This window comes from Bos javanicus, chromosome 8 (genome assembly GCF_032452875.1).
Source record: "Bos javanicus breed banteng chromosome 8, ARS-OSU_banteng_1.0, whole genome shotgun sequence".
Lineage (NCBI taxonomy): Eukaryota > Metazoa > Chordata > Mammalia > Artiodactyla > Bovidae > Bos > Bos javanicus.
This window is the reverse complement of record NC_083875.1, coordinates 81,785,142-81,805,910: the sequence shown is the minus strand read 5'-3', so window position 1 is coordinate 81,805,910 and position 20,769 is coordinate 81,785,142. Positions and strand designations below refer to the sequence as shown.

The 20,769-nt window shown below is 40.9% G+C and overlaps 1 long non-coding RNA gene across 1 annotated transcript; it reads left to right on the top strand.

The window, feature by feature from the left end:
• Positions 1-3,118: 3,118 nt before the first annotated feature.
• On the top strand, positions 3,119-19,820 carry LOC133252999 (uncharacterized). Its single transcript, XR_009738144.1, has 4 exons — positions 3,119-3,307; positions 16,335-16,438; positions 19,124-19,219; positions 19,487-19,820. It is a non-coding gene; the product is annotated as an uncharacterized LOC133252999 (long non-coding RNA).
• Positions 19,821-20,769: the final 949 nt, after the last annotated feature.

Here is a 20,769-nt window from a genome sequence, read left to right as displayed (position 1 = left end):
TGGGTGTCCATATCTGTTTTCTTCACTTTTCCTTCGCTGAGCTTCTGGCTTCTCTGAGCCTTGCTTTGCCATCTTCCTTGTCTCTTAGGCTCTTGATGCAGAACTTTAATCCTCTTTAACCTTAGTCATCATCATGAACCACCTTTTCTAAACTTATGATCGTTTCATCCCCAAACCCAAATTACAAGTTATAGCATCAGATAAAAACATACTGTCAAACTGGGGAGAGTAGCTACACAGTCTTGACCTCAGAGTGTGTAAAACATCCTAGAAGCTGTAGAAACACTGGTGAAATCTAAACAGAGCAAATCCCACCAGCAGCTCTGCATGGGAATTGAAACATTTAATTGTGTAGATTGCAGGTCGTCAGCAAAGTGAAGAGTCTTCTGTGCAAGGTGGGGGCCACTCACCTGTCCTCACTCATCCTCCCATGCATTCTGTATGGGTGCAGTGTCAGCATGGGGCTCACTCCCCAGTGTCCTGGAGAAACCCCGGGCAGGGAGTCTAGCCCAGGAGCAGAGACCTGGGCCCCCAGTGGTCACGTGTTACTCACGCAGCCGAGGGAGAGCACCTTTGAATTCCACATCTGTAAAGTACTGGAAGTTGGAGTATCTCTTAGCGCTTCTTCTTGTTAACTTCTTTGGTTCTATAATTTTAAGCTCATCAGCATTGGTTAACTCCTGATTGAATTCTTCTAGTTTCGATTAAGATATGAGCAAGTATTGGGGGCCTCTTCTTAAATGCCTAGGGTGTGTAGTTCATGATAGTTAGTGTGTGTTTTGCTTGAACAGTGCAGCAGTCCTCACAGTACTCTGTGGACTCAGAAGTGGTCGGGAAAGGCAGGGCACTGTCCACATTTACCCATTTAGTCAACGAAATGTCTATGTACCTGTTATTTGCCAGTCATTGTTTTGCGGACACATGAAAGTGAACAAAACTCCCTGATCTTTCTATTTTTGGGGGATAGAGAGAAAGATAGATAGTAAGAAATAAACCTAAAAACAAGCAGGAAATATATTAGAAGGTTTTCGTAGAGTGGTGAAAATAAATCAGGGTAAGATGCTAGAAAGCCCGTAGTAATCCAGACTCTTCTGACCACTTCTTATAGTTCCCAAGATACATGTTGGTCCTCTCTAGGCTTCCCTTCTGGCCTTTGAGGAAACCCTGCAGGCCATATTCATTCCTCTGTGTATTCTTGATGGCAGCCATGACGAGTGTACTATCGCAGGCCCCATAAGGCAGAAAAAGTTACTCCTGCAAACTTACACCCATTGGAAATGACAAGATCCGTAATTTACATATTTGGCTACATCTAGGCATTCAGCACATACATACACAGGATAAACACTAGGAAAGCATTTCTTAACTTTTTTGAAACAATTTCCTTATTTTATGCTAAAAAGTAGCTTCAGAACTTCCAACAAATGTAGGAGGCCTCAGAAGGACCAAATTCTCTTACCCTTGCTATAGCCAGTGGCTCTCCAAGTGTCCTCCTAGCAAGTAGCATCAGTATCACCTGGGAATTTGGGCTGCAAATTCTCTGGATCACGCCAGGCTTACTGAACCAGAAACTCTGGGATAGGGCCCAGCAATCTGTGGTTTAATAAACCCTTCATGTGATTCTGATCCAAGATTGTGTCTGAGAATCACTGCTAGACCATACTTATAAAAATAATTGATAATAAAAATCATGTTTTATAGTTTTAATAGTCATTTTCCCCCTTGAACTATGCTACAACAGAGCAGAATCAGCATAGCAGACATTCGCATGAAAAAAATCAGAACCAAACGAATAAGGCTACTTAGGCACAGAGAGGTTAAGTGAGTACCCCAGGCTCACACAGCTAGTAAGCACTGAGGAAGTAGTGTTCTGGTGTTGTTTTCTTGCTTGCTCCTTCTGAGCTCTCTCATTTCATTCTTTCTCGGCTCTCCCTTCTTTACCTGCAATTTATGTATACTGGAACTGAGATGCCTACCGTATACCCTCGGATCAGCAGGGGACAGGAAATAGAGATTATAGTTCATTGGCAAAATACCGTTGACAAAAATCTCCAGTGTCTGAACTTTAAGTTACTTCAGGGGAGGGGCTTAGCGTTGTAGTTCAGTGTTTCTCTAACAAGAAGAAAAGGTCTTGCAAAGTTGGAAAATATTCACTCCAAGTAGCCTCTTAGGTTAGTTAGTGGTCTGACTGCTGTTTCCAGAGTCTTTCACAGAGGTCTCTTAGCCCAACACTTGTCACTGTAGCAGCAGGGTCCACAGGCTGGTAGGGAACTGTCCCTGTGGATGGTGTGGTTTTGTGATCCACACTGCCACCTTCTGGGGATCTCACCCATAGCCAGCTGTTCCACTGAGAGCCAACGTCCCAAATCAAAGATGAGCCCACTTATCTCCACTGGACTTATTTCAATGAGCTGAAAAGACAGCGATGATGATGACAGTAATATACAGAAGATGTTGCAGTTTTCTGAAGTTCTCACTGTTTTAAAAGCGTGTCCCGTAAGGAACAAAAACAGCAGCTGATCAAACAATAAGAGAGAAGAAAATATAATACACAGGAAGGTTGTACTACTATTTTTAAGAGGCAGAAGTGGATGGAACGGCCATGGGGTAAAAGAGAAGAATACTTGAAAACACATGATCCACAATGATAGGCTCTGGAACGTGGGATTATGAACACTGTAAATTTTCTTTGTTTTCCAAAATGTTGCAGTAAATAGTTTGTAGGGTGTATCGTGGGCTCTATTAGTTTGCTCGGGCTGCCGTAAGAAAACACCACACAGTGGATGTCTAAAAGCAACAGAAATGTATTCCTTCACATTCTGGAGACCAGAAGATGGCAGGGGCCGGGGGTGGGGAGATGTCAGTAGAGCTGGGCTTTCCCAGGAACTCTAAGGGAGAATCTGTTCCATGTCCTTCTCTCAGTTAACTCTGCCTCTCTGTCCCCACATGGCGCTTGTTCTCCCTGTGTCTTTTCTCCTCCTATATGACACCAGTCATATTGGATTAGGGCCCACCTTACCCCTCTATGAGCTCATTTTAACTAATTACCTTTGCAGTGACCCTAGTTCCAAAGTCACATTCTGAGGTTCTGGAAAGAGCAGGAATTGTGAGGTCACGATCCAATCCAGCACATGGTCACTGGGTTCGGACAACGGCTCAGATACCAATGAGCTGTTTCACCTTGAGAAGTTGCTGACTTTCTGAACATCCATTTTCTCACCTATAAAGTGAAGCCAAGAATACCAACCCCACAGGCCCTTCAAAAGAATTAATGTAAAGGATTTAGGATATGCCTGGAGCAGAGTAAGTTCTTAGCAGAAGACAGCTATTTCACTCAAAAAAAAAAAAAAAAAAAGCATAACAAATTTAAAGAGATGGGGGAAGACAGACAATCTCTGGACCAAAACACGTCCTTTAAATCAAGAGAACTTTGGAGAAAACAGCTTCTACCTTTCTTGCACATTATATTTGGTACTTACTAAAAAAAAGCAAAATATTGAATTTAGCTCCGGAGATACTGGATTGTAGGGTAACATTTAGGTCCATTTCAGTCTCATGTGAGAGGACCCCATGGACTGCAGCCTGCCAGGCTCCTCTGTCCATGGGATTCTCCAGGCAAGAATACTGGATTGGGTTGCCATTTCCTCCTCTAGGGAATCTTCCCATACCCAGGGATCAAACCCTGGTTTCCTGCATTGCAAGCAGATTCTTTACTATCTGAGCCACCAGGGAAGCCCCTAGTAGGGAGACACTGTATAAAATCTGTGTACCTGCTTCTGCCTTTCCTGACCCCCATCCCCACCCCAGCCCTCTAACTCTGTGCATGCCTGACTCTCCAGACCTAGGCTCATTCTAGCTTAACTCCAGGAATGTCCAAGACCTCTAATATCAATAGAAGGGAGCTGTAAGGTCCACTTGGCAGAAAGTAGCCCCTCGTCAATCTGATTAAAATTCTCTTCGTTAAAGTCAGGGATTGGGGATTTAGAGATAGGTTATCTGGGAAGACCATGATATTGAGTTACTAGAAATTATTACTACTTTAGGATGCGCTTGTTTTCCAATAAATTAGAAGCTCAAGAGACTAGGACATTCTCAGAGAATAAGAAATTTGAACAAATTCCAGAGGCTGACTTGTGGCAAGGGTCCTTGTTACCTGAGGAAAGGTAGTAACTGAGAGAAAAGACCTGAGGCATTAACTGCGGTATTTACATGTGCAAAATGTTTCATGGCTCCTCTAAAAATGCCCATGCGGCTCTGTGTCTACATATGTTTACAGAATGTGTAAATAAATATGAGTAGAATATGAAACACATGTGCCTGTGTTTATAAAATACGCATCCACTTATGCTAATGAAATTACTTCCATCTGAAGATAAATGGTCATTGTCTGCATAAGAACTAGGAATTAGGGAGATTCCTGGAATTTTTGTCCTCACATTTGGAGAAACTGAGTCACTATTGTAATGTTTTTGTCATGAAAGGCAGGAAATGTGGCTTATGTCAACATTGAAAACTTTAATGTTTAAAGAGCAAGGAAAGTTGGAAAGAAAGCTATTCTCAGAAATCCTATTTTCATAACAGAGGAAATTTAAACTCAAATTCATTGCAGTAAGCATCCCGTGTAGTCACATATCCACTATTAGCAGACTTCTCCAGGCATCCCACCAATTCGATGTGCATAAAAACCTCTGAGGATTTTGTTTAAAGTGCATGTTTTTGTTAATTATATTAATATATAGTATATTACATTCATAGTATTTATTTATCTTATAACTGAAAGTATGTACCTTTTGCCTATCTTAATCCACTTTATATACTGGACATATCCAATATATAGTCAACATTGCTGTATATTATATATGGGACTTCCCTGGTGGCTCAGTCAGTAAAGAATTCATCTACAATGCAGGAGACTACCTGAAATTCAGGAGACTCAGATTCAATCCTTGGATTAGGAAGATCCCCTGGAGAAGGAAATGGAAACCCACTCTAGTATTCTTGCCTGGGAAATCCCATGGACAGAAGAGCCTGACAGGATACAGTCCATGAGTTGCAAGAATCGAACACGATTTAGCAATAAACCACCATCACCCATATTATATATGAAAGTTGTTAACAGAGTAAATCCTAAGAGTTTTCATCACAAGGAAAAAAATATTTTTGTTTGTTTTATTTTGTAGCTACATGAAACGTTGGATGTTCACTAAAAGTTTTGGGATAATCATTTCATGATGTATGTAAGTCAAATAATTATGATGTGCACCTTAAAATCATACTGTGCCGAAGGTTAATTATATCTTAATAAAACTAGAAGGAAAATGACATTAATTTATTAAGAAAAATAAAATGCATATTTCTGAACCATACTTCCAAAAAATCTAATTAAGCCTCAGTAGTACCAGGGGGTGGAGAAGGCAATGGCAACCCACTCCAGTACTCTCGCCTGGAAAATCCCATGGACAGAGGAGCCTGGTAGGCTGCAGTCTATGGGGTCGCTAAGAGTCAGACATGACTGAGCGACTTCACTTTCACTCTTCACTTTCATGATTGGAGAAGGAAATGGCAACCCCCTCCAGTATTCTTGCCTGGAGAATCCCAGGGATGGGGGAGCCTCTTGGGCTGCCATCTATGGGGTTGCACAGAGTTGGACACGACTGACGCGACTTAGCAGTACCAGGGTAAAGAATCTGTCTTCAGCACAGGAGACACAGGACTTGGGTTCAATCCCTGATCCAAGAAGATCCCCTGGAGAAGGAAATGGCAACCCACTCCAGTATTCTTGCCTGGAAAATCTCATGGACAGAGGAGCCTTGTGGGCTAGAGTCCAAAGGGTCACAAAGAGTCATACATGATTAAGTGACTGAGCACACACACACACACACACACACACACACACACACACATACAGTACCAGGACTCTGCATTCTTAGCATATGAGGCAGTGGACTGGTGACCATGCTTTGAGAAACATGGCTCTAATTTCTGAGTGGTGGAATGATGAACAATTCTTTTTTTGTAATAGGAGGTGGGTAGGTAGGAGCATTTATTTAGAAGATGATGTTCAAAAAAAAAAAAAATGGAACAAAAGTCTGTCGACTCAATAAAATAATGAAACCAACTCCACTGGGTGGCTAATATGAGTTAAAGTTGTAGGTTTCCAGCTGCTCAAACACAAGTCTGCACAGGCTGATTCCCCTCTTCAGATAAATCAGCTAGTGTAGGTATGCTGCTGCTGCTAAGTCACTTCAGTTGTGTCTGACTCTGTGCGACCCCGTAGATGGCAGCCCACCAGGTTCCCCCGTCCCTGGGATTCTCCAGGCAAGAACACTGGAGTGGGTTGCCATTTCCTTCTCCAATGCATGAAAGTGAAAAGTGAAAGTGAAGTCGCTTAGTTGTATCCGACTCTTATCGACCCCATGGACTGTAGCCCACCAGGCTCCTCCATCCATGGGATTTTCCAGGTAAGAGTACTGGAGTGGGGTGCCATCACCTTCTCCGAGTGTAGGTATAGCTGCTTGCTAATTCAACGTCCACCCTTGGAGAAACAGGGCTTATATGGGTTGTGATCTCATGACATTAATGTTGTGGGTCTTGAGCAATATTTTAGAAACTTTTACTTTGAAATAATTAGAGGAACACAAGAAGTTGAAAAAATAGTTCAGAGAGGTCCCATGTGCCCATCATTCAGCCTCTGTAAAGGCAATGTCTTATCATCCATAGCACCTCATCAAAAGCAGGAAATCAACATTGGCATAATACATTCACTATTGTAGATTACTGACCTCACTCAGATTTCACCATTTTTCACATGTACACCTTTGTGTCTCACGTATTGATTTGTATAACCACCACCACTGTAATCAAGATACAGAACTCTTTCTCATCTAAAAGTTGATGTCACCCCTTTATAGTCACCCTATCTCCTAGCCATAATCCCTGGAAACTACTGATCTGTTCTCCATTTGAACAATATTTTAAAAAACAAAATAGAATGGAAGAAATGGAAAATAACAGAAGAAAATGGAAAATAAGAGAAGAGAAAATAGCTGAGGGCATTTCAAAGGGGAGGGGCAAGCGTTGATTTGGGAACCTGTCACTTCTGTTACATGTATATATGTATGTGTTGGGCTGTGTTAGAAAATACAGATCTTATGGAGAGTTGTGAACAAGAAAAAAAAGATTGAGAAATGCTGTGATATTAGACAGGTTGCATCATCAGCAAATGCTTCCTGCCTGCTGAGATCACAGTGACCTTTTCTGTTGGCTGATCACTGCTGCTTCACATTTGGATGGAAATCCACCATCTGGACCTTAAGTGTTTGGATATTTTTGCTTAGACCTGTAGACCAGGAGACAAAATGAATCAGAGACAGGTAATTGACCATGAGGGGCTCAAGGACCATGCGCGTTCCAGGCTTCCCCCCTCACCCCAATATCCCCGCCCCCAGCCCAGCCTCCCTTAGGGCCTAGAAGATAACAGAAGCCAGAAGATAAGCTCCTCAACTCTATAGACTCCAGAAGACAGTTCAAAAGAGCAGCTAAGGGAGTTCCTGAAACTTTTTTTTTTCCACTTATAAGCCAATTTGTGATGTGTGATTCATACTCAGGCAATTTTAGGAAAACTTAAAAGGTTCATCACAATTTTAAATAAAAATATGTGTTAACCTTTTAAATAATATACTTCATATTATTGATAGGGATAATATTCCACACACACACACACACACAAATATATATATAACTGGCTAGAAAGTAAATGGATTGATGTGGCATGACAACCCACTCCAGAATTCTTGCCTGGAGAATCCCATGGACAGAAGAGCCTGGAAGGCTGCAGTCCATGGGGTCACAAAGAGTTAGACATGACTGAAGGGACTTAGCACTCACGTATGGGTGAAGTTCCCCACTTAATCCCCACAAAGAATTCGAGCTTGCTACTTCAAAGGCCTAGGTCATTGCAAATGGCACGTGTTTGGTGTCTTTGTCAAACACATTCAGAAACTAAGGAGTGGTTTTTTGTAGGATGCCTCTTTGCGCCTGGCAATTGTGATGTAGATAGGCTGTCCTGCCTAAAAGCTGAAAGAATGTTTCTGCTTGGGAGACAGTGATGAATAGTTGGTGCCTAATCTATTCTTGGGTTGCATAGATTCCGGGAAATAATTCCTTCATATTCTGTTGCAACATTTGAGTTTTTAAGCATGTCCAAACTTATGCCATTGATCTATTTCACCAATGAGTGAAGGAAATCACCTCCAGTGAGGGAGAGTCCAGCTCTCAGGGACTGAGCCACTTGCAATACAGCTTACGGAGTCTGGCTAGCCTGTTTTCAAATCTAAGAACTTCTATAATTTGGGCTGACTGACTCAGGTATTTCAGGATACTGAAAATTTCACTGCCAGGTGTCACTTGAACAAACTTCCTGAAATCACAGAAACAATCTTTAACTAAAATGATCACACTTCACTTCAAAACCTTATGTGAGCATTCTTTACTTTGACGGCTGTTATTCACTTCAGAAAAGTGACACTTCAGAAAAGCAGTGTCTCATGTTTTATTGTCATTTCTTGCCACAACTTTTTTTTTTTTTTCAGTACCTGCATTTGGATTACAGGTGCGATTTTCTCCGTTTTCTTAAATACTAACTCAGGATCAGAAGCATGATATTGACCATTGGCTATTCTCTGGGGATAACCCTGAGTGTGGATCCACATTCAGATGTAACCTCTTTACCTGGCAACACCCCTTCTCCTGAACAAAGGCTGATACCCCCTCAGCAGCAACCTCATGACAGCTTTTCCAGGTCACATCACAGCTCCCAGGTTATTTAACCAAACAGCCCTCTGCATCATTTCCCCATAGCTTGGGTTCTCACTGGTTATCAGCAATGACAGCTTCTTCATTTATTCTTCCCCCTCATACAAACACTATGGCAGGGACCGTGGGCTTTTCGTCCCTGCACTGCTTCCTCCTTACTTTTCCCAGGGTAGCATTCCAGGCTATGCTATCCAGGAGCTGATCTGCCTCCTCCATCTCTTTCCTGCCACAGCCATCTTGGAAGACCCTTGTTCTACATGGCCCACCTACAGTACACAAGGGGGTTCCCAGCTGCATCAGACTTTAGAGAGGCACAGTTTCAGGGTTTATTTGTTGTTCCATGTCATCTAGCCTGACTTAGCTTTACATAGGCTGACAGTTGATTCATTCTTTGGACACGAACTTATTTATCCAGCTGTAAAGTAAACTATCTGCTCTACACATATGATAGCAATGACTTTTCCACATTTTTATGCCATTGAATTTTATGTGACATCTACAGAGATATTTTATACAGGAATTTTGTGAATAAATTACTCTGCTTCTTCTCTGGGCACAACATTTACAAATTTGGGACTGATTTTGTAAGATTCTTAGCAGCAAAGTAAACTACTTGTTCTTACTAAAAGAAGTAGACGTTGAATGATGTCTTTATATTTTGGGTCTGTTCTTTGGCCTTAGCAACAAAATTGAATACCTTAAAATATTACTTTTTGTTTGTCTTAGAAAAACTTAACTCTTCTAATAGACAATTCAGGACATTTTGTGTGAAAATAAAGCGAGATTTGACAAAGTTTCAAAGAAAGTGTATCTTCAGTTTGATTTTTCTTTTTCTGTTTCTCATGTGAAATAATCGCTTGTTTGATCTACACGGACTCATATTCCTTATGTATAAGAAATTCCTATCCACTGTTACATTTGGGATGCTTTTCTGAACTGTAGTTTATGTTACTATGCTCATTACTCTTTTCATGCCTCAGTGAACCATTGTAAAACCAGTAACCCAATTTTGTAAATTGAGAATTTAAAATAATTGCTTAACCAAGGTCCTCAGGAAAGCAGAGCCTGAGACACAGATTAGAGTGCTGATAATTTATTTGGAATGTGCAAACTTAGGGCAGTCCAGGTGAGGGAAAAGGGGGTCTGTGAAGCAAAGAAAGGTGTGAATGAATGTGATGTAACACGTGACTGCATTGGCCATGGCAGCACAATGAGCCACAGAGACACCAGACTGCACAGCAGGCTCGCCCACCTCCCTAGGGCTTCTCTGGAAGTGTTCCAAGTCAATGGAGGAGAGGGAATCTATTTGCCCAACTCCTTCCCATCCCAGTGGTCAGGGTTTACCTCCTGATGGCTCAATGCCTGTCACTCTGGCTTGTGCCATCCAGCCCGTTGGCAGCTTCTAAGTCTCATTTCTGTCCTCTGTCAAATGAAGACAATTATATCACCTCCTTATGAGATGTTTTGAGGATTAAACAGGGTAAAGAATTTAAAACCTGAACAACTATAGGCATTCAAACAAATGACCGCTAAGGAAAAGATGACAGGAACTCCTGGATGCTCAGCCATTGATCAGAGTTCCTATTCATCTGTTAAATGATAAGGAACTTGCAATCAGCCAGACATAAAGGAACAGCAGAGACAGCTGGGTGTGGTGACAGACTTGAAACTTGGTCCAACAGGGATGTGCAGCTGTTTTGACCATATTCATGAGAGTAGAGGGAAAGGATGGGTTCCAGCAATGTTTCAGCAAGAATAATAATAAGCAAAAATTATATAACTTTGGAAGGAAAAGACCTGCTCTGTAGTGGCCAAACACAATACCTTATAATGGCTTCCTAAGAAAAATGTCTATTTCAACACTGTTCCAGGAATTCAGAGAATGCTGGAAATCATTTATTTTGCCCTGTTTCTACCTTCTGCCTTTTTTTTTCGCCCTTATCTTTTTTTGTAAATATCATGTAGAACAAGAGCAAAAGTTTACCTCTCCATCTGTTATCTCACTGGGTCAGAGTTGTTCCTTTAAATCTGGGGGGTAACAAATCAAAGTTCCCAGAGTTGGCTCTATTCCCCACACAGAATTCATTTATTTTGAATGGCATAGTTACAGGTTTCACTACAGAGTGGCAACCCCACTGCATTTCAGCCAAGAAACTCATGCTTAGAAAAAATATTCCAAGCTCTGCTGAAAACAGATCCAGTGCTAACACAGCCAAATTAAACACTGAAGTCAAGACATTTAGAATCAGTATTCTCATGTTGCTTGTTACTTCTTTACATGGCATCCAACTGAATACCTTAATTTTATGTTGAGTTTTGTTAAGGACATGACTTTTCATTCAGCAAATACTCCTTGAGCTTTGGTGTAGGGCCACGGACATTACCATGTATGCGTGCATGCTTAGTCACTTCAGTTGTGTCTGTGTCTTTGTGACCCCTTGGGCTGTAGCCCACCAAGCTCTTCTGCCCATGGGATTCTCCAGTCAAGAATACTGGAGTGGATTGCCATGCCCTCCTCCAGGGGATCTTCCCCACCCAGAGATGGAACCCAAGTCTCTTACGTCTCTTGCAGTGGCAGGCGGGATCTTTACCACTAGCACCACGTGGGAAACCCCCATTAACAAGCAAACATTGCATTTTATATGAGCTGTCTACAATTTAGTTAAAAATATGTGACAATTAACTAAAACAGGAGTGAAAAAGATGTCATAAGGCAGTATGAGTGGTAAAGATAGCTAACTCTGGTGCTGAAAACTGGGTCTCTCTGTACCAGTGCTGAACTGAATCTCAGAGACCCAGTTTGTGTGAAGCAGAAAAGAATAGCTTAATTGCTTTGCCAGGCAAAGGGGAACACAGTAGGTTTGTGCCTCTCAAAACTGTGTTTTCCAACTTGGGAGGATTTAGTGGGGAGTTTTATAGCAATAGTTCAAGGGCAGGATTGCTGATAAGGATTAGGGTGTGAGTAGGGCTTGTACTTCTTTAATCTTGTCTCAGGCAGTTTCTTAGCTGCTCCTCCCTTGACTCTTCTTGGAGTCTGCTCCCCATGAATAGTAAATGGGGGACAGAAAGACTTCTGTGTCCAGGAGCCCAACAGGGCTTTTACTCATACCATCTTACATACTCATCAGAAGTGTATGAGGACTCCAAATTCTTAACATCTTTGTCAACACTTACTATTGTCAGTCCTTTAAAAATTATATTTATTCTAATACAAATGACATGGTATCTCACTGTAATTACAATTTGCCATTTCCCTAGTAAGGAATGATGTTGAGAATTTTTTCTTGTGCATATTGGTCATTTGTATATCTTTTGGTGAAGTGTCTTTCAAATCCTTTGTCTATTTTTGATTGGGGTTTTTTGCTTTTTCTGGAGAAGGCAATGGCAACCCACTCTGGTACTCCTGCCTGGAAAATCCCAAGGATGGAGGAGCCTGGTAGGCTGCAGTCCATGGGGTCGCTGAGGGTCGGACATGACTGAGTGACTTCACTTTCACTTTTCACTTTCATGCATTGGAGAAGGAAATGGCATCCCACTCCGGTGTTCTTGCCTGGAGAATCCCAGGGATGGGGGAGCCTGGTGGGCTGCTATCTAAGGGGTCACACAGAGTCGGACATGACTGAAGTGACTTAGCAGCAGAAGGAGCAGATTTTTCTACTGGATTTTAAAGGTTTTTTTTTTTAATACTCTGAGACAAGTCCCTTATTCAATATTTGACTTGCAAATATTTTCTCTCATTTTGTGCATTGTTTTTTCACTTTTAAATAATGTCATTACAGTAGAAAAAGTTTAAGATTTTTGATGAAGTCTTTTCTGCTGCAGTCCATGGGGTTGCAAAGAGCTGGATACGACTTAGAGACTGAACAACAAAAACAATTTATCCTTTCTTTAAAAATGTCTTGTGCTTTGGTGTAATAGCTAAGAAATCATTGCCCAATTTAAAATCATGAAAATGTACACCTGTATTTTCTAAGGGCTTTATAGCTTTAGCTCTTGCATTCAGATCTTTGATCCATTTTGAATTAGTTGTCATATGTGCTGTGAAGTAGGAGTCCAACTTCATTCTTTTCCATGCAGATCTCTCATTGCTCCAACATTGCTTATTGAAAAGACTATTCTTTCTTAACCTATTTGATTGTCTCTTGTCAAAAATCAATTGGCCATAAATACAGTGGTTTATTTCTGGACTCTCAATTTTATTCCATTGATCTGTAAGTCTGTCCTTATACCAGTACCATACTGTCTTGACTACTGTAGCTTCATAGTGGAAGTGTGAGTTCCTCTACTTTTTTTTCAGGCTTGTTTTGGCTATTCTAGATCTTTCACATTTTTATATGACTTTTAGGATCAACTTATCAATTTCTGCAAAAGTGTAACTGAGGTTTTGAAAGGAATTGTATTGCAACTGTAGAATAATTTGAGGAGAATTGCCATCTTAACAATTAAGTCTTTTAATTCATGAATGCAGAATGTCCTATTTATTTAGGTCTTTTTTAGTTTTTTCCAATAGTATTTTATAGTTTTCAGTACATAAATTTTGCACTTGTTTTGTTAAATTTATTCCCAAATATTTTATTCTTTGTGAGGTTGATATAAATTTAATCATTTTCTTAATTTCATTTTTGGATTGTTCATTACTAATGTTTATACATACACTAAAAATAGTGTTTGATTTTTGTTCATTGATCCTATTCCTGTAAACTTGCTGTACTTGTTTATTAGTTCTAATAAGTTTTGTTTTTCCCTTTTTTTTTTAGTTGTGTGTGTTCCTTAGCATTTTTTACATACAAAATCATATCATCTGTGAATATAGATAGTTTAACTTCTTGTTTTCCAGTCTGGATGCCTTTTATTTCTTTTACTTGTTTAATTGTCCTGAATTCACTTTGTTTTGAAATAATTTCCCCTTAAGTTCTTGCTCCACCAAGCCTTGGAATCATAATTATCAGTCAGTTCAGATCTGCCCTTCATTTTCTGGGCTCCTATGTAATTTCGTAGGGGGTTCATACAGAACCAAGTCATCAGTGGGAGGCGGCACTGTCTGGGTCCTTGGTGCCATCATCATTCTTGTTTTCATTTATTTCAGCCATTTATGCATGCAGACTACTGCTATGTCCTTTTTGCCCCAAGCTGATGGACCCCTCAGATCTCTAGTTCTCTAGGCTGTGTTGTCACAGCTCTCGGGTGCTCACAAAACATTTAGTAGCTCCCAGATTTCTCCTGGTTGCAGGAAACTCTGTTGGGGCTGTCTTGGATCTGTCTGCCTGAATATAGTATCATTCTCCTGGCTTGATGGGCAGGAATTCATGTACTCTGGGCTCTTCCCAAGCACGGGGAACATGGGTTTCTTCTGCTTGGAATACTCAACCAACATGGAGCTTTGCTCATTTGACTCTGAACCCCAGGGTTTGATCATGGACTAGGTGTCTTCTATGGAGCCTGTGATAGAGTTTCAATAACATTCTGAATTGTTACAACAAGGGACGGAGTGGGTGCTACTGGCATCCAGCAGATAGAGGCCAATGATGCTGTGAAACATCTTACAATGCACAGGACAGTTCTCACATCAAAGAATTATCTGGACCAAAAGGTCAACAGAGTCGAGGCAGAGACATCTTGTGATGAATCTATTGTTCATCCTCATCCTTGAGGATCTGCGCTTTGAAATAATAATAATAAAGCATTTTAATCTGATTTTCTGCTGCTGCATTGCCATCCCTGGGGCATTGGAGACAGAAGGTCTATTTGATCAGGAAAGATAGGGAGCAGGAGGAAGTAACAACAATAACGAAATGTTAGTTGGATACCACAGAGCAATGAAAATGAATGAGCCATAGATACACAGGAAACACAACAACAAAATAATGTTGAATAAAAGAATATATACAAGGACTTCCCTGGCAGTCCAGTGGTTCAGACTCCATACTTTCACTACAGGGGTACTTATTCAATCTCTAGTTGGGGAACTGAGATCCCATAAGCCTCAGCATGGTCAAATATATATATACACTATGATTCCATGTATAGAAAGTCCCAAAACACGCAAAGCTACTTTATTGAGATATCCACAGCTGGACTGGATGGTAACACTATAAAGAAAAGCAAGGATGTAATTGCCATAAAAGTCATTATCTTTTACTCCATTATCTCTGGAATAGGCAGGTGGAGGGAAATTACGATGAAAAAAGGACACAAGATTACATTCCAAGGTACTGGTGGTGTTCTACTTCTTGCTTCCTTTAACCAGTACATTTATGTTTTATAAACTTCTTCATATGCTTCACAATAAAAAAATTAAAAAAACACAGTAGTCAAAATTCAAAAATTTTACCCTCTTGAAACAAATAAAGTACATACATAGAAAAAAATAGGTGAATTTCAAATAAGATCTGAGGTGTGGTTGATAACGTACCAGTGTTAATCTCATAGTTTCGATGCATGTTCTAAGATATGGAAGCTGTTAACAATCAAGGAAACTAGGTGAAGGATACATGGGGCCTCTCTGAACTTTGCAATTTTCCTCAAAGTGTGAAATTAGTTCAAAATAAAATATTTACTTAAGACAAATACCATCCTAACATTTATACACGTTTTTTCCAACCTTTCACCTTTTTCTAAATTTTTACTTGTTTTTCTTTTTTGCTAATATGAGCAACATCTATGGAAATAATCACAGATAATACTTGCAATGCACTTATTTTGTGCAAGGCACTGCTCTAAGTGCTTAATAACTATGCACTCATTTCATCCTAACAGAATTCCAAGGGCTAGAGGTGATTACTATCCCCATTTTACTGTTGGTGAAATAGAGACACAGAGAGCTGTGTGTGATGACTAGCCTAGCTGGCAGGTGGCAGGGAGTGGCAACCGTCTGGCTCCACAGTCTGTGCTCATAATATATTGTCATTACTGAGAGTTTGGGAAGTACAGAAAAGTATGAAGACACAGAAACAAAAAGCCAGTCAGATGCAACTACTATTTTTTTATTGTAGCATGTTCCCTTCCAGCCTTTTTTCCTCTGTGTGTTTTAATTTGGTAGACACGAATTTGTAGCCAGATTTTCTTTTGACTCTAAACATCATGTCATATGCATTTTTCATGCCACTAAAAATCTAAACAAAGCATTAAAGGCTACATGATATTTTGTGTATAGAGTTGCTACACTTTGCATACCTGTATCTAGAATGCTGTGTGTTTAGATGTTTCCAATTTCTTTGCTATTATATATAAAGCTGACATGAATATCTTCATTCTTAATTCATGTTTCCTTTCTGAGTATTTGTTTAATTTCTACTTTTTTGTCACTTAACTTTTTTCTCTGCTTTTCTTACCATAACTTACTATACAAGTAATTCTATAAATGCACAGGTTACCATTTTAGTATTAATATAAATATTTACAAGTTTTAAAAATTCTCTATCTTATACCATTCAGTATTCCTCCTTGCCATTCAAGAGTGAATGGCAGATTTTCCATGCTTCAGAAATGAGATGAGTAATGTCTTTCTTCACACCTGATAGAAGTTTCCAAAGTGAAATGAGATGGAGGCAAGGACGGCAGTCACTAAGGATGAGGATGCACGTAACGGCTCCAAGCTTCTGCTGATGTAGCAAGTGCTCTTGTGGTATGCTGTGGCTCTTACTCCCCTAACCAGTTCCATACTGAGACATTACTATCTGCACTTTACAGATGAGGAAACTCAGGCCCAAACCCAGAGAGCTAGCTTCAGAAGGAGTGAGCATGGAAATAGGGATGATATGGGAGGAGGAGAAACTGCAGACCAGATCCCCTTGGGATACGTGTCTCTAAGCAGTTATGTCAGATTTGTATTGAATATTTACAGGAAAACACACACACACACACACAAATCCCATCAGGTTTGGAATCTTCAATTTAGGACATTCTAACACAAATATTTGCCTTAATTCAATCTACTTGGGGTGAGTCTGGGGTCGGAGTGTGGTACATGGAAACCTAGCACCTGGGTTCGTTAGACACATGGAATCTCAGAACCCATGTCAGACCCACTGACTCAGGACTGCATTTTCACAAGATCTGTGTGCACATCTAAGTCTGAGAAGCACTGCTGTAAGAGTTTATTAGGAAGGATTTCCTTCAGATGTCTTTGAGCCCGATGTACAAGCCATGAAACACGTTTTCTCGGTATGTTTACCAAGAGGCTCAAGGAATGCTGACTGACATCAGAGGCTGTCTAGGGAATCTTGGAAATGCAGTTGTGGGATCACAGAACTGCAGCTCTGCCAACTGTCTTCTGCCCTCTTCCTACTTTTCAGTTTAGTTCAGTTCAGTTGCTCAGTCGTGTCCGACTCTTTGCAACCGCATGAATCGCAGCATGCCAGGCCTCCCTGTCCATCACCAACTCCCAGAGTTTACTCAAACTCATGTCCATTGAGTCGGTGATGCCATCCAGCCATCTCATCCTTTGTCCCCCCCTTCTCCTCCTGCCCCCAATCCCTTCCACCATCAGAGTCTTTTCCAATGAGTCAACTCTTCTCATGAGGTGGCCAAAGTACTGGAGTTTCAGCTTTAGCATCATTCCTTTCAAAGAAATCCCAGGGCTGATCTCCTTCAGGATGGACTGGTTGGATCTCCTTGCAGTCCAAGGGACTCTCAAGAGTCTTCTCCAACACCACAGTTCAAAAGCATCAATTCTTCGGCACTCATCTTTCTTTATAGTCCAACTCTCACATCCATACATGACTACTGGAAAAACCATAGCCTTGACTAGATGGACCTTTATTGGCAAGGTAATGTCTCTGCTTTTGAATATGGTATCTAGGTTGGTCATAACTTTCCTTCCAAGGAGTACATGTGTTTTAATTTCATGGCTGCAATCACCATCTGCAGGGATTTTGGAGCCCAGAAAAATAAAGTGTGACACTGTTTCCACTGTTTCCCCATCTATTTCCCATGAAGTGATGGGACCAGATGCCATGATCTTAGTTTTCTGAATGTTAAGCTTTAAGCCAACTTTGTCACTCTCCTCTTTCACTTTCATCAAGAGGCTTTTGAGTTCCTCTTCACTTTCTGCCATAAGGGTGGTGTCATCTGCATATCTGAGGTTATTGAGATTTCTCCCGGCAATCTTGATTCCAGCTTGTGCTTCTTCCAGCCCAGCGTTTCTCATGATGGACTCTGCATAGAAGTTAAATAAGCAGGGTGACAATATACAGCCTTGACATACTCCTTTTCCTATTTGGAACCAGTCTGTTGTTCCATGTCCAGTTCTAACTGTTGCTTCCTGACCTGCATACAGGTTTCTTAAGAGGCAGGTCAGGTGGTCTGGTATTCCTATCTCTTAAAGAATTTTCCACAGTTTATTGTGATCCACACAGTCAAAGGCTTTGGCATAGTCGATAAAGCAGAAATAGATGTTTTTCTGGAACTCTCTTCCTTTTCTGATGATCCATTGAATGTTGGCAATTTGATCTCTGGTTCCTTTGCCTTTTCTAAAACCAGCTTGAACATCTGGAAGTTCACGGTTCGCGTATTGCTGAAGCCTGGCTTGGAGAATTTTGAGCATTACTTTACTAGCGTGTACGATGAGTGCAATTGTGTGGTAGTTTGAGTATTCTTTGGCATTGCCTTTCTTTGGGATTGGAATGAAAACTGCCCTTTTTCCAGTCTTATGGTCACTGCTGAGTTTTCCAAATTTGCTGGCATATTGAGTGCAGCACTTTCACAGCATCATCTTTCAGGATTTGAAATAGCTCAATTGGAATTCCATCACCCCCACTAGCTTTGTTTGTAGTGATGCTTTCTAAGGCCCACTTGACTTCACATTCCAGGATGTCTGGCTCTAGGTGAGTGATTACACCATCATGATTATCTGGGTCATGAAGATATTTTTTGTACAGTTCTTCTGTGTATTCTTGCCACCTCTTCTTAATATCTTTTGCTTCTGTTAGGTCCATACAATTTCTGTCCTTTATTGAGCCCATCTTTGCATGAAATGTTCCCTTGGTATCTCTAATTTTCTTGAAGAGATCTCTAGTCTTTCCATTCTGTTGTTTTCCTCTATTTCTTTGCATTGATCGCTGAGGAAGGCTTTCTTCTATCTCCTTGCTATTCTTTGGAACTCTAACTGCAATTAATTGCATTGTGCACTAAAGCTCCAAGGTGGAATGGGCTGGAGGGCATCTGGCAGAGTCCTACCAACAGAAAACAACTGAGACCCAGCTGCTATTAGGATAAACTTCCCAGGAAGGACAATCACCACAAAGACAAAACAATGCTACTTCTGGGAGGTAAGGGGCGGTGGAATGATCTCTCCTTATGCTTTTTACAGAAGTGAAAAGCACTGACAAGGTGGTTAGAGATGGCGTCTTCCAACCTCATTGTTTTACACGTGAAAGAACCAAGAGCTTTTACTGTGATCACATAGGTACTAGCAAGGGGCAGAGTTGGTGTTCCCCTTTGGTTCCTTGGCTTCCAGGCCCAGTCCTGCCCCGCAGCATGGGTGGTGCTGGAATGGGTTGGTACTTAGCCTCCATTTCCAGCACCTTCTAGCATAGCTCCTTTCAGAAGTAAGAAACCTCCTTTCTAGACTCTTCTATGGTTGGATTGTGGATATGATTTGGGTTCCTTGGATTACATGCACTCCCAAGCCGTCTGAAGGTGAATTAGCACATCTTTCTGTTCTTTCTGCCAGCACACTCAGCAATGGAGGTGGATTATTTGCAGCACAGCTGCCTGGGGGTCAGGAGACATGGAAGGATACTTGCTTTAGCCAGCGCAGATCTAGGACAAGAGATGTGACTCTGAGGGAACAACTGAGACCAAAGGCTTTCTGATCCCTGACTTGCATCAAAAGTACTCCCAGGGCAATAGTCCCAGGTAGCTTCTTGATTCCCCATCTTTCTGACAATGGTGAGGCATCGGCTCCTGGAGGGGTGTTCCTCCAATCCCTCCCACAGTTTTGTAAGCACAGTATTAAATCCCTTTTTGCTTAAAGTGCCTAGGGCTTTTCTATTTTCTGCTGCTGAATCCTAACTGAAGTATGTACTCTCTTAAGTGTGAGGTATAAATTCACAGTAAATTATATTAGGAAGGAGCTCTGCAAAGACCCATTTTTTCCTTCTCTCTCTGATTACTCACGCACAGTATTTGAAACACAAATGTCTTTCACAATGTACTCTTTTTGGAATTTATGTTGTATCATCACCCAAACTTCCTAGAATGGTAGGATATTTAAATATAAACTTTGTCATACATCAAAACTCTAGGTATCAGGAAAAATGTCAGAGGTATCATTTAATTTGCAATGGTAGTGCTTGCTGACAGAACAAACAAACTTAACAAGAGTTACTGGAGAACTTCCCTGGCGGTACAGTGGATAAGAATCTGCCTGCCAATGCAGAGGACACAGGTTCGATCCCTGATCTGGGAAGATTCTGCATGCCACAGAGCAACTAAGCCCGCGAGCCACAACTGCTGAGTCCATATGTTGCAACTACTGAAGCCCGTGCACCTAGAGCCTGTGCTCGGCGACAGGAGAAGCCACCACAGTGAGGACCTGCGCACCACAATTATAGAGTAGCCCCTGCTCACGGCAATTAGAGAAACTCCTGGTGCAACAATGAAGACACAGCACAAACAAAAATAGAATTAAAAAAAGAGTTACTGGAGGATAGGAAAATTTTAATTTTTCTTCTGAACATGTGTATGCAACATTTCTCATGCTGAGACTTTCTTGTTTTGTCAGTGTACAGCTTGCATTCATTCCTAGAGCACACATTTGGCTCAGAAGGTGGTCCATAGTAAAGACCATACAAAGTTGGAAATGCATCATTTAGAGAAAACATTCATTTCAAAATTCTAGCTTATTTTAATAATAATAATAATAACTTAATTTCTGAGATCTTTCTGTGCTCTAATCACTGTGCTATGTGCATTCTATCTTGTGGGCCATTGCATTGAATGGTCTCATAAAGT